We start from the raw sequence: 12,311 nt of genomic DNA, 5'->3' as shown, positions 1-12,311 counted from the left end.
TAATTACCATGTTTCTCTTTTATTAGTGTAGATGTTTAGTTTGAATTTATATTAGTTCACACAAACACTCCATCCATGCCTTTGTTCCTGCCCTCCGGTCCAGTTAAAAAACCCATTGTGGCCCTGAGTCAAATAGTTTGCCCACCCCTGTTATAGGGTCAAATGGTATAAATATAGCTGAAATAGGAGAATAAAGAGAACCTTGCTATGCTGATCAACTGAACACTGCCTCCGTGTCCTTCATTCTTTGCCGACTCCATCCACACCTTTAGGAACCGCTGGACCTGCTGGGGCTGGACCCCAACATCTTTCTAAGGCCGTTTTCTCAGTAATTATGTTCTAAACGTAGCACTGGAAATGCTTCTTCCAGACCAGAATTTTTGGGGACTTTCCCCCTGGATTTCTCTGTCAATTTGACTCAGTGCTCTTGAATAGGTGTGAGGAATCACTTGTTGGGTCAATCTCTTTTCTACATGGTAATCCCCCTGAAAAAGCTGCTTGGGGAATGGGACCCCAGTTCCATTTGTCCACTGATGAGATAGCCATTGATATCACTTGAGTAATGTGCCCCTATCCTTTTATGAAAATTAAAATTATTTTTTATTCTTTATTTTTATTGATTTTAGAGACAGAGGAACATTGATGTGAGAGAGAAACATTAGTTGCCTCCTGTATGCACCCCAACCGTGGCTCGAACCTGCAACCTGGGTATGTGCTCTGCCCAGGAACTGAACTTGTGACCCTTTGGAGCATAAGATGATGCACAACCAACTGAGCCAGCCGGGGTCTATTTTTTTTTCAATGAGCTCATGTATAATGAGCCAAATATATATATTCATATATATTTAAGTATATGTTTATTAAAAATTATATAAATGAAAAATAAAATTATATATTAAATATGTATTATATAAATATATATTTATATATTTTAAGCATTGCTTTTTGATCAAATTTTAATACATGCACATGGGAAATTCACATGAGCATGAAAATTGCAAAGACAGTGAGGCAACATTAGGTATATATGACATTTTGGACAAAGGAATAAAGGTGGGGGATGGGGTCTTAGTTTTTAGAAGTGAGAATTGGGCAATTTACAGATAATTGAGGAAGAGCAGAACACACATGGCAGGCAAATTATTGCCAGGCGACCCAAGAAACCATGATACAGGGAGTATCTAGCTAAAAGGCTCCTGCCTAAAGCTCCTTAATTCAAATTAGGCTGACGTGAGCATCCTAAAACTTCCTTCCTATAGTAGGTTTTTCTGTCTGAATCTTAAAGAGCCTTGTCTTGCAGAGTTAACCAAAGATCTCAGACCTTCAAGGGACCCTCCTGGGCTAATTATTCTGTGGCTGATTTTACTCATAGAATCTCTTTTTTGAGCAACTGGTTTTTGAGGCGTCTCATAAACACTGATTTATGCACTGATGGTGACAGTGGTGAACAAGGAGGAATTTTCCTCTGGCTAGCTTTTCTCATAACATTGCTTTCTATGGGTCATTTTTCAGGAGGGATTTTCTCGGCCAGGCGCATCTGAAGAATTTACCTTCCCTGGGGATAATTCTTGCAGTCTCTCCTCAGCTAGTTGCATCCACAGAGTTAATTTCTCCAGACAAATGATTTGGAAGTTTTGCCTTCTGGCCCAGGATGGTCTTGGAATATGTCCCTCAAGTGGTGACTTTGGGGGGTGGGGCGGTGAGGAGGTAACTGTAGCCTGGCTGAAAATGGCTGGGTTTCGTCACTAGGGGCAATGATTTCTCACCAGTTCCTCCTTTCTTGGAATTACACATGGATCCTTTCTTTTCTGGTGCCTCTTGTGAAGCAATTTTTGCCCCAATAACCTCATCTGTGAACTGTACGTCTCCTGATCTTTTTCATTATTCCATTCCACTTCAGCTAAACTTATCCACAAGTGTGATATTTTCAGACAAAGAGATCTTTGGATCCTGTCATTTTATTTCAGAGGGTCATCTTTTCTGATGATCGCAACTGAAGAATGTTTCCTTTTCTAACAATTTCTTGGGAAGTGGTACCTTTTGATCAGGATGGTAGAGGACAGCAGACCCAAGTTAGTGCCAGCACGACTCTCACCATGGCTTTCTGGGGACCCTTCCTGAGATTTTCCTCCCTCCATGCATTTGGACTTGCCTTTTGTTGAAAGACATCAGATGTTTCTTCTTGGCAAACAGAACTCAAACATGAAAGCAGAAAGACCCCGAGAACCTTCCCCTTTAATAGGAAATGTGCCCCTGGCTCAGCTGCGAGCCATCCTTGTGTTGGCTCCAGCCTCGAACTGCCTTCATACAAACCACAAATATTAGTCCCGCCACGAAAACCCCTCACTAGTCTTTCTTTGCTGACAAGCATCTTCTTTTTAAAAAAAATTATTTTTATTGATTTCAGAGAGGAAGGGAGAGGGAGAAAGAGAGAGAAACATCAATGATGAGAATCATTGATCGACTGCCTCCTGCATGGCCCCTACAGGGGATGAGCCCGCAACACAGGTATGTGCCCTTGACTGGAATTGAACCTGGGACTTTTCAGTTCACAGGTGGATGCTCTATCCACTGAGCCAAACCAGCTAGGGCACAAGCATCTTCTCATAGCTACATTTTTAGTTGATGTAGCCATTTTATTCTCAGATTCTGAAAATACCTGGTGTGATATCACAGCTTTTGTATTAGTTTCCCAAAAGTCATATTATTCTTATTCCCTTCCTAAAGATAGAAAAAGGTGGTTTATTTTTCCACAAGATATTATTCAACCTTTAGAAAAAAGTATTTACAATCTACATAAGGATCATAAGAATGATATCACTCAGTAGTAATTATTCTAAAGAATGTTTTCACTGGAAGATTTTATTCTGTCACCAGGAAGAACTTGAATATGTGGACTTCATCACTTACATGGTTATAACTGTGTCTTGGAAAGACCTCACATGAATTTTTGAAGTATCCTGTTTGGGACTATAAATGCTTAGAGCAGTGGTTCTCAACCTTGGCTGCACATTAGAATCACCTGGGAATCTTTTTAAAATCCTGATTTCTGGGCCTCATCCTCCGGAAATTCTGTTTCTTTGTTATGGGGTGGGGCCACAACATTAGTAACAAAGAAACAGAATTTCCGGAGGATGAGGCCCAGAAATCAGGATTTCCCAGGTGATTCTAATGTGCAGCCAAGGTTAAGAACAACTGGCTTAGAGCCTTGGCTGATTTTGGCTGATAATTAAGAAAATAAAATATGCATAAGTTCCATACTACCCAAAGCAATCTATAGATTCAATGCAATCCCCATTAAACTACCAACGGCATATTTCACAGATCTAGAATGAATGTTCCAAAAATTTATCTGGAATAAAAAAAGACCTCGGAATAGCTGCAGCAATCCTGAGAAAGAAGAACAAAGTAGGTGGGATCTAAATACCAGATATCAAACTATATTACAAAGCCACTGTACTTAAAACAGCTTGGTACTGGCACAAGAACAGGCATGTAGATCAATGGAATAGAATAGAGAGCCCAGAAATTGACCCAAACCACTATGCCCAATTAATATTCGACAAAGGAGGCAAGAGCATACAATGGAGTCAAGACAGTCTCTTCAATAAATGGTGTTGGGAAAATTGGACAGATACATGCAAAAGGATGAAACTAGACCACCATATCACACCATACACAAAAATAAACTCAAAATGGATAAAAGACTTAAACGTAAGACGGGAAACCATAAAATACTAGAGGAATCCACAGGCAGCGAAATCGCAAACATGCCGAAGGAATTTCTTCTCTGATACTGCTCCTAGGGCAATGTAAACTAAAGGGAAAATAAACAAATGGGACTACATCAAAATAAAAAACTTGTGCACGGCAAAGGAAACCATCAACAAAACAAGAAGACCCACTGCGTGGGAGAACATATTTGCCAATGATATCACCGATAAGGGTTTAATCTCCAACATTTACAGGGAACTCATGCAACTTAACAATAGAAAGATAAACAATCCAATCAAAAAATGGGCAACGGACCTAGATAGACACTTTTCGAAAGAGGACATACAGAAGGCCAAAAGACATATGAAAACATGCTCAAAGTCACTGATTATACGAGAGATGCAAATCAAAATGACAATGCAGTATAATCTCACACCTGTCAGAATGGCTATCACCAACAAATCAACAAACAACAAGTGCTGGAGAGGATGTGGAGAAAAAGGAACCCTTCTGCACTGCTGGTGGGAATGCAGACTGGTGCAGCCACTATGGAAGACAGTATGGAGTTTCCTCAACAAAATTAAATATGGAGCTCCCATTTGACCCAGTGATCCCACTTCTAGGAATGTATCCCAAGAAGCCAGAAACACCAATCAGAAAGGATATATGCACCCATATGTTCAAAGCAGCACAATTCATCATAGCTAAGATTTGGAAACAGCCTAAGTGCCCATCAACAGATGAGTGGATTAGAAAACTGTGGTACATCTACACAATGGAATTCTATGCTGTGGTAAAAAAGAAGGAACTCTTGCCTTTTGCAACAGCATGGATGGAACTGGAGAGCATTATGCTAAGTGAAATAAGCCAGTCAGAGAAAGATAAATACCTCATGATTTCACTCATTTGTGGAATATAGAGAACAACAGACTGATGAGCAGGGTCAGATCCAAAGACAGAGAAACAGCGATCAGACTATTAATCTCCAGAGGGAAAGTAGGGGAGGGAGGGGGCAAGGGGAAGAGATCAACCAAAGGACTTGTATACATGCATATAAGCCTAACCAATGGACATGGACAACAGGGGGATGAGAGCATGAGTGTGTGTGTGTGTGTGGGGGGGGCGGGGAGAATAGGGATTTAATGGGGGGGGGCATGAGGACACATTTGTAATACCTTAACTAAAAATAATTTAAAAAAATATGCTTAAGTGAACTTAAATGCTCTGGAAATGAGCCTTAGGAAGCTTTTTGAAGATTTCATTTCATCTAAGTCTAAGAGGTAAGAAAAAGACTAACTGACTTGGACCAACATGTTAGCGGACGCGGGAGTTAGACGTCCTTTATTAGAAAGCATGGGCAGCACGGCCTGGGGCCTGGCGCTCAGGTGTGTGGGCTCCTGACAGAGAGCCCGAGTGCCACCTCCTGGGAGTCTGACCCCAGGCCAGCCATTAACCTTTGACCCTTGGTGGTTTCCTCATCTGTGCCTGGGGCTTTTTAAAGGGCCCAACTCTCGGAGCGCTGTGAGAATTAAATGCGATGTGCCTGGCACATATTAAACATCCAACGTAAGTCAAATAACTAAGATAATGCTTTTAAACCATGTCTGTCTCTTTCCTAACCAGGTGTGGAGGAATAAACTTGAGTGGCAAGTGGAAACTTCCACATTCCCTTTAGAAGAGCCTAGAAGTGTGATGAGCACACAAGCTTCGGGGAAGACCTGCTCCATGACAGATTCTAGCTCTTTGAAATGGTCCTGCCAAGAAAGTCACTTCTAAGGCAGGCATTATTGTAGGAAAATGTACTCGCCCCCTTAATTTCCTAAGCAAATAAAAGTTGAATTTATTCCAGGCTTCTCCCTCCCATTCACTGTAAGTCCCCCTCCCCCCAGCCTTTCTCACCCTGAGCCTTGCTCCTGCCTCCATGCCTTTGCACCTGCTGTTCCCCTGGCCTTTCCCCTGCCTCTGTTTCTGCCGTCATCTCTCCCTGCACTGGACTCAAGCTGTGGTCACTGACCACCTCCCACATCCTCAGCACTGAATCCCTTACTGCTTCCACCCACCAGCTGCCCTAATGGACAGACAGGTCAGGTGAAGAGAGCTGCCAATCACAAGAACTAGGAGACAGGGAAAGTAAGACAGCCTGTCATAATTTAGTCTCAGTTGCTCAATAAGAGCAAAGCAAGCTTGGTCAGAGTGAGCTACACAGTGCTTATCTTGGAGAGAGGGGTGGAATGCTGTCCCTTGAGGGAAGGCATTCCGCTCCCGGTTGAAAGAATATGTCCACTAGAAGGGGGCAGCACAAGCACTGGCTTGACCTTGACACACGCCCCGGGGAGGGAAGAGGGACTTCACTACATTCCTCTCCCTCCTCCCCCAAGCCCTGTTCCTAACCTTGCAATCACTAATCTAGTCTCCATTTCTGGAATTTTGTCTTTTCAAGAACATTATACAAGAGAAATCATATAGTATATAACCTCTTGGGATTAGATTTTTCCACTCAGCATAATTTCCTTCAGATTCGTCCAAGTTCATGTATCAATAGTTCATTTCTTTAACTCTTCCCCTGCTGAAGAATATCTGGGCTATTTCTAGTTTTGGCCTATTCTGAATAAAGTTTTTATAAATATTTGCATGCAAGTTTATGTGTGAACATAAGTTTTAATTTTTCTGGGATAACTGGCCAAGAGAACAATTGCTGGGTCAGGCAGTAGTTGCACGTTTACTTTTATAAGAAACTGCCAAACTATTTTTTGAAGTAATGGTACCATTTTACATTCCCACCAGCCAAGTATGAGTTATCCAGTTCACCCTCATCATCACTACTGTTGTCACTACTTTATATTTTATTTTTTAAAATCCTCACCTGAGGATATATTTATTGATTTTAGAGGGAGGGGAACGGGGAAGGAGAGAGAGAGAGAGAGAGAGAGCGAGAAACATTGATCTCTTGGGATTGAAACCTAGGTATGAACCCTGACCAGGGATTGTACCCTTGGTATACGGGATGAAGCTCCAACCAACTGAGCCACCTGTCAGGGGTGTCACCACTTTTGAACTGTGTGGAGTAATGCATCACTGTGATTTTAATCTGCATGTCCCTAATGATGCTGAATGTATATTCACACCTTGTGTCATGTGTACATACTTTTCGGTGAATGTCTGTTTATGTCTTTTGCCTCCCAAAATGCAAATACAGTTTACCCATGAACAACATGGGTTTGAATTGAATGGGTCTGCTCATACTTGGATCTTTTTCAATAAATACTGTAAATATATTTCCTCTCCCTTATGATTTTCTTTCTTTTTTTAAAAAAAAAATATATTTTATTGATTTTTCACAGAGGAAGGGGGAGAGATAGAGAGTTAGAAACATCGATGAGAGAGAAACATCGATCAGCTGCCTCCTGCACACCCCCACTGGGGATGTGCCCGCAACCCAGGTACATGCCCTTGACCAGAATCGAACCCGGGACCTCTCAGTCCGCAGGCTGACGCTCTATCCACTGAGCCAAACCGGTTTCGGCCCTTATGATTTTCTTAATAACATTTTCTTTTCTGCAGCTTGTTCTATTGTAAGAGTAGAGTATATAATACATAAAACATAGGAAATATGTGTTAATTGACTGTTTATGTTAACGGTAAGGCTTCAGGTCAGCAGTAGGCTATTAGTAACATTTTGGGGGAATCAAATGTTATTTAGAGGTGGATTTTCTACTGTGAAGGGTCAACACCCCTAAGCCCTGTGTTGCTCAAGGATCAACTGTATTTTCAATTTAGCAAGTCATAGTTCTATCACAGAGATTTACTAAGATACATGTACAAGGAAGTTCACAATAGCCCTAGCTGGTTGCTCAGTGGTTAGAGCACTGCCCTGCAGATTGAAGGGTATTGGGTTTGATTCCAGTCAAGGGCAGGTACTTCAGTTGCAGGCTCCATCCCTGGCCCCACTGTCAGGGCTGGTGTGGGAGGCAACTAATCCATGTCTCTCACATCAATGTTTCTCTGTCTCTAAAAAATCAATCCTATCTAATAAAAGAGAAACGTGGTAATTAGCATACGACCGCTACCCTTCCCATTGGCTAATCAGAGTGATATGCAAATTAACTGCCAGCCAAGATGGCGGCCGGCAGCCAGGCAGCTGGAAGCGAACATGAGGCTTGCTTGCTTCAGTGAAGGAGGACTCCAACGTTCCCTGCCTGCCTTGCCAGCCTCTGAGCTGGCAGTTTGAAACATTGTAACAAATATAGAAGCTAAACAAAACTCCAGAAACCAACTTTCAGCCGGCCGGGATCTCAGAGCTGGAGATAATACAGTGTTTCGATTATAGAACTGAAACAAACAAACCAGATACCTGCTTTCAGCAGCAGAGGCCTTGGCCCAGAATAAAAAAAAAAAAAAAAAAAGGAGCGGTTGGGAGCTTCAGTCACCCACCAGCCTGAAAACAGCCCTCAGCCCCTCACCCAGACTGGCCAGGCACCCCAGTGGGCACCCCCACCCTGAAGGGTGTGTGATCAGCTGCAAACAGCCATCATCCCCTCATCCAGGCTGGCCAGGCACCCCAGTGGGGACCCCCACCCTGATCCAGGACACCCTTCAGGGAAAACCAGCCAGCCCCTACCCATGCACCAGGCCTCTAATCCTATATAGTAAAAGGGTAATATGCCTCCCAACACCGGGATTAGCGTAGCCGCGAGGCCTCCTGGCACCGGATCAGCGTGACAGGGGGCAGCGCCCAAACCCCCTGATCGCCCTGCGGCTCTATGTGTTAACAGAGGGCGGGGCCACAACCTCCCTATCCACCCTGCTCTGTTCCTGACAGGGAAAGGCGCCCCAATCCACTGATCAGCCCTGCTCTGTGCCTGATAGGGGGGAGCTCCCCAACCCCCTGATTGCCCTGCGGCTCTGTGTGTGACAGGGTGCGGCGCCCCCTCGCCCCCACGGGCCCTGCTCTGTGTGTGAGGGGGTAGAGCCATAACCTCCCCATCGGCCCTGCCCTGAGTGTGAGAGTGGAGGCGCCCCAACCCCCTGATCTGCCCTGCTTGTGTATGACAGGGGGCAGTGCCCCAACTCCCCTATCGGCCCTGCCTTGAGTGTGACAGGGGGCGGTGCCCCAACCCCCCAATTTGCAGGGAGCCAGTCCATCCTTGCTGTTTGACACAGTCGCTGCCGAGAAGAAACATCTGCACAGCATATGTTTCAAGGGACCTGGCGTATATGGCATACTGTTCTTAATATGTTTGCTCCCCTTCTTGGAGCTATGTGTTTTAACCAAGGTCACCTCTCTGAGAAAGGTTGTTTCCCCAGGTAGGAATTTTTCCCTGAAGTTAGGGAGGGAATAAAGCCCCTTAACTAAGTGCCAGGCGGGTAGTCAATCACTTTAACTAAGAACAATCACGCTTAAGCTACATAATCTTTACTCCCTGGAATGGAGATAAGAAACAAGGCCCTAACATTTGGAATAGAAATTGACAGGATTAAAATCAACTGGTATAAATAGAGATGTAACAAGACAACAAGAGACAGAACCTAGAGAGAGACAGAACCTAGACACAGAACCTAGAAACAGAACCTAGTGAGAGAACCTGGCTGAAGAACCAAGAGACAGAACCTAGAGACAGAACATAGAGACAGAACCTAGCAAGAGAACATGGCAAAAGATCCTGGACAGAACCTGGCTACAGAACTTTGCTGGAGTTCCTAGCCAGAACTTCTCTGGAGTTCCTAGCCAGAACTTCTCTGGAGTTCCTAGCCAGAACTTTGCTGGAGATCCAGACCAGAACTTGGCTGGAGTTCCTAACCAGAACTTGGCTGGAGATCCTGGCTAGGCTGCTGATCAACTGAACTCTGTCTCCATGTCATTCCTTCTTCGCCAACTCCATCCACACCTTTGGGGACCCCTGGACCTGTTGGGGTTGGACCCCAGCAATTCTTGACCTCAGGTAAAAAACAAAACAAATTACCCTTCCATTACCACAGCAATTACCTGCAGTAAATCAGAAACCACATACAAATCACAGTGTTTCACACATCTTTACCAACAAATGATTTGTTCCTCCCAAGTTCACCCACCATCCTATCTAATAAAAGAGAAACATGGTAATTAGCGTACGACCGCCACCCTTCCCGTTGGCTAATCAGGGCGATATGCAAATTAACTGCCAGCCAAGAAGGAGGTTAACCACCAACAAAGATGGCGGCTAATTTGCATACATAGGCATAATGATGGGAGGCAAAAGGGGAAAGATGGAAGAATGGTGGCAGGCAAGAGCTGGGGGGAGGGCAAAGGCAGCCAGTGATAGCCATCAGAAAGCCCAGCAGGCCAGGCGACACCCCCCCGGAAGAAGAGAGAGTCAGGGTGTAGGACCACCAGGGCAGGGGTGCTGACTGGACTGCGGCCCCCTGATCTGCTATGGAGAAAGGAGGGGCAGGCTCCAGGCACAGCGGCACCCTGGCACTGGGTGCCCCTGTGCCTGCAGTCCCCTGATCTGCGATCTTGAAGGGAGAGGCCAGGCGCGGGCACGGCTGCACCCGGGGGACCAGGTGCAGCCGTGCCTGCAGCCCCGGATATGTGATCATGAAGGGAGGGGCTGGGCAGCAGGCATGGCAGCATCCTGGGCACCGGGTGCAGGCCCAGGGTGCAGCCTGCCTGTGGCCCTCTGATCTGCCAGGCAAAGGGTGGGGCGGGGCCATAGGCATGGAGGCACACAGGGCATCCAGTGCAGCTGTGCCTGCAGCCCCGGGATCTGCAATGAGGAACTGTATTAAAGGGTCGAGGCATTAGGAAGGTTGAGAACCACTGGGATAGAGCGTCAGCCTGCAGACTGAGGGGTCCCAGGTTCAATTCCGGTCAAGGGCATGTACCTTGGTTGCGGGCACATCCCCAGTAGGGGGTGTGCAGGAGGCAGCTGATCGATGTTTTTCTCTCATTGATGTTTCTCACTCTCTATCCCTCTACCTTCCGCTCTGTAAAAATCAATAAAATATATTTAAAAAAAATAAAAATAAACCCTCTGGCTTGCAGAGTTGCTAAAACAGTTAGAAAGCAAAGTCTCATCCCTTCCCGTTCATTCAACAAATACTTCATATGCTCCTTCAATAATCACACTGGGAATGGGTGTTTGTTTGTTTGTTTGTTTGTTTTGGTTACTCCTCACCTGAGGACATTTTTGCATTGATTTTTTTGTTTATTTATTTATTTTTTTACAGAGAGTGGAAGGGAGGGAGAAAGACAGAAACTAAAATGAGAGACATCAAATGGTTGTCTCTTGCTGAATCCCCTACCAGGGCCCTGGATTAAGCCGGCAACCCAGGTATATGCCTTTGATTGGAATCCAACCTGGTACCCTTCAGTCTGCCTGCAGAAGCACTATCCACTGAACCAAACCAGCATTTTTTTTTTCTTTTTAAGTTCTCCTCTAAGGATATGTTCTTTTCATTGATTCTAGAGAAAGAGGAAAGGAGAGGGAAAGAGAAAGAGAAACATCGATCAGTTGCCCAAGCAACCCACAACCTGTGTATGTGCCCTCACCTGGAATCGAACTCATGACCCTTTGGTGCATGGGAGGACAATCTAACTACTGATCCACACCAACCAGGGCCTGGAGGTACAATGAGTTTCCTCAGGGAGAGTGCTGCTCATCCAGAAGCCGGGCTCATGGCTGGTGAGTGCAGCGGAGGTGGCAGGAACCTCCGCGACAGCACTGAGGAGCAGCAAGCAGGCGGGCGGTAAGGAGCGAGGGGTCCCAGACTGTGAGAGGGCACAGGCCAGGCTGAGGGATTCCCCCCACCCCCAGTGCACGAATTTCGTGCACCGGGCCTCTAGTTTTGTATAAAAGAAAATGGTTACTAATGACCCATGTGAAGATTTGACTTTCATCTAGCACTGTGGGCTCAAGTGAAGGTCATCTTGTCCCTGAGGTAGGGTGACCAACAGTCCACTTTCCCTAGGACTTTCCATTACACAGCAAGGACCTGAAGTAATCGCCATACAGATCACAGCCCTCAGGGTCATCTAATACTGAAGCAAATGGCACGGAGTCACTTAAAGTCAACAAAGGCTACAACTTACTTCACACAGACTGTGACGTCCAAGACATAAGGGTTCCCAGGCAGAGGACAAGCGTTCACATTTCTTTGCCTACAAATGTTAGCACTAAAGTTCAGTGTCCTGGAAAACTCCCCAGGCCCAGGTAAACTGGGGACAGGTGGCCACCCTCCCCCAAGGGAACATTGGGTAATGTCTGGAGACATTTTGGGTTGCTCAATTGGTGTGTGTGTGTGTGTGTGTGTGTGTGTGTGTGTGTACTACAGGCACCCAGTAAGTAGAGGCCAGGAATGCTACTAAATATATTACAACACACAAGACAGCTCACCACAGCAAAGAATGCCCAAGGCCAGTAGTGCCGAGTTTGAGGAACTCTGCTCTGGCATTTGACTGCTCCAGATGTGGTCTTGGACCAGCAGTTTGGACACGATGTAGAATCTGCACTTGGAAATGCAGAATCTCAGGCCCACCCCAGATCCAGTGACTGGAAATTGATTTGGATGCCCATAAGTCGTGAGAAGTGCTACGCTAATACACCTAATGTTTGTTCTGA

This window comes from Myotis yumanensis, unplaced genomic scaffold (genome assembly GCF_028538775.1).
Source record: "Myotis yumanensis isolate MYYU_CA2020_CCGP unplaced genomic scaffold, mMyoYum1.0.hap1 SCAF_13, whole genome shotgun sequence".
Classification (NCBI taxonomy): Eukaryota; Metazoa; Chordata; class Mammalia; order Chiroptera; family Vespertilionidae; genus Myotis; species Myotis yumanensis.
The sequence above is the reverse complement of the archived record's forward strand: the minus strand, read 5'-3'. Positions refer to the sequence as shown.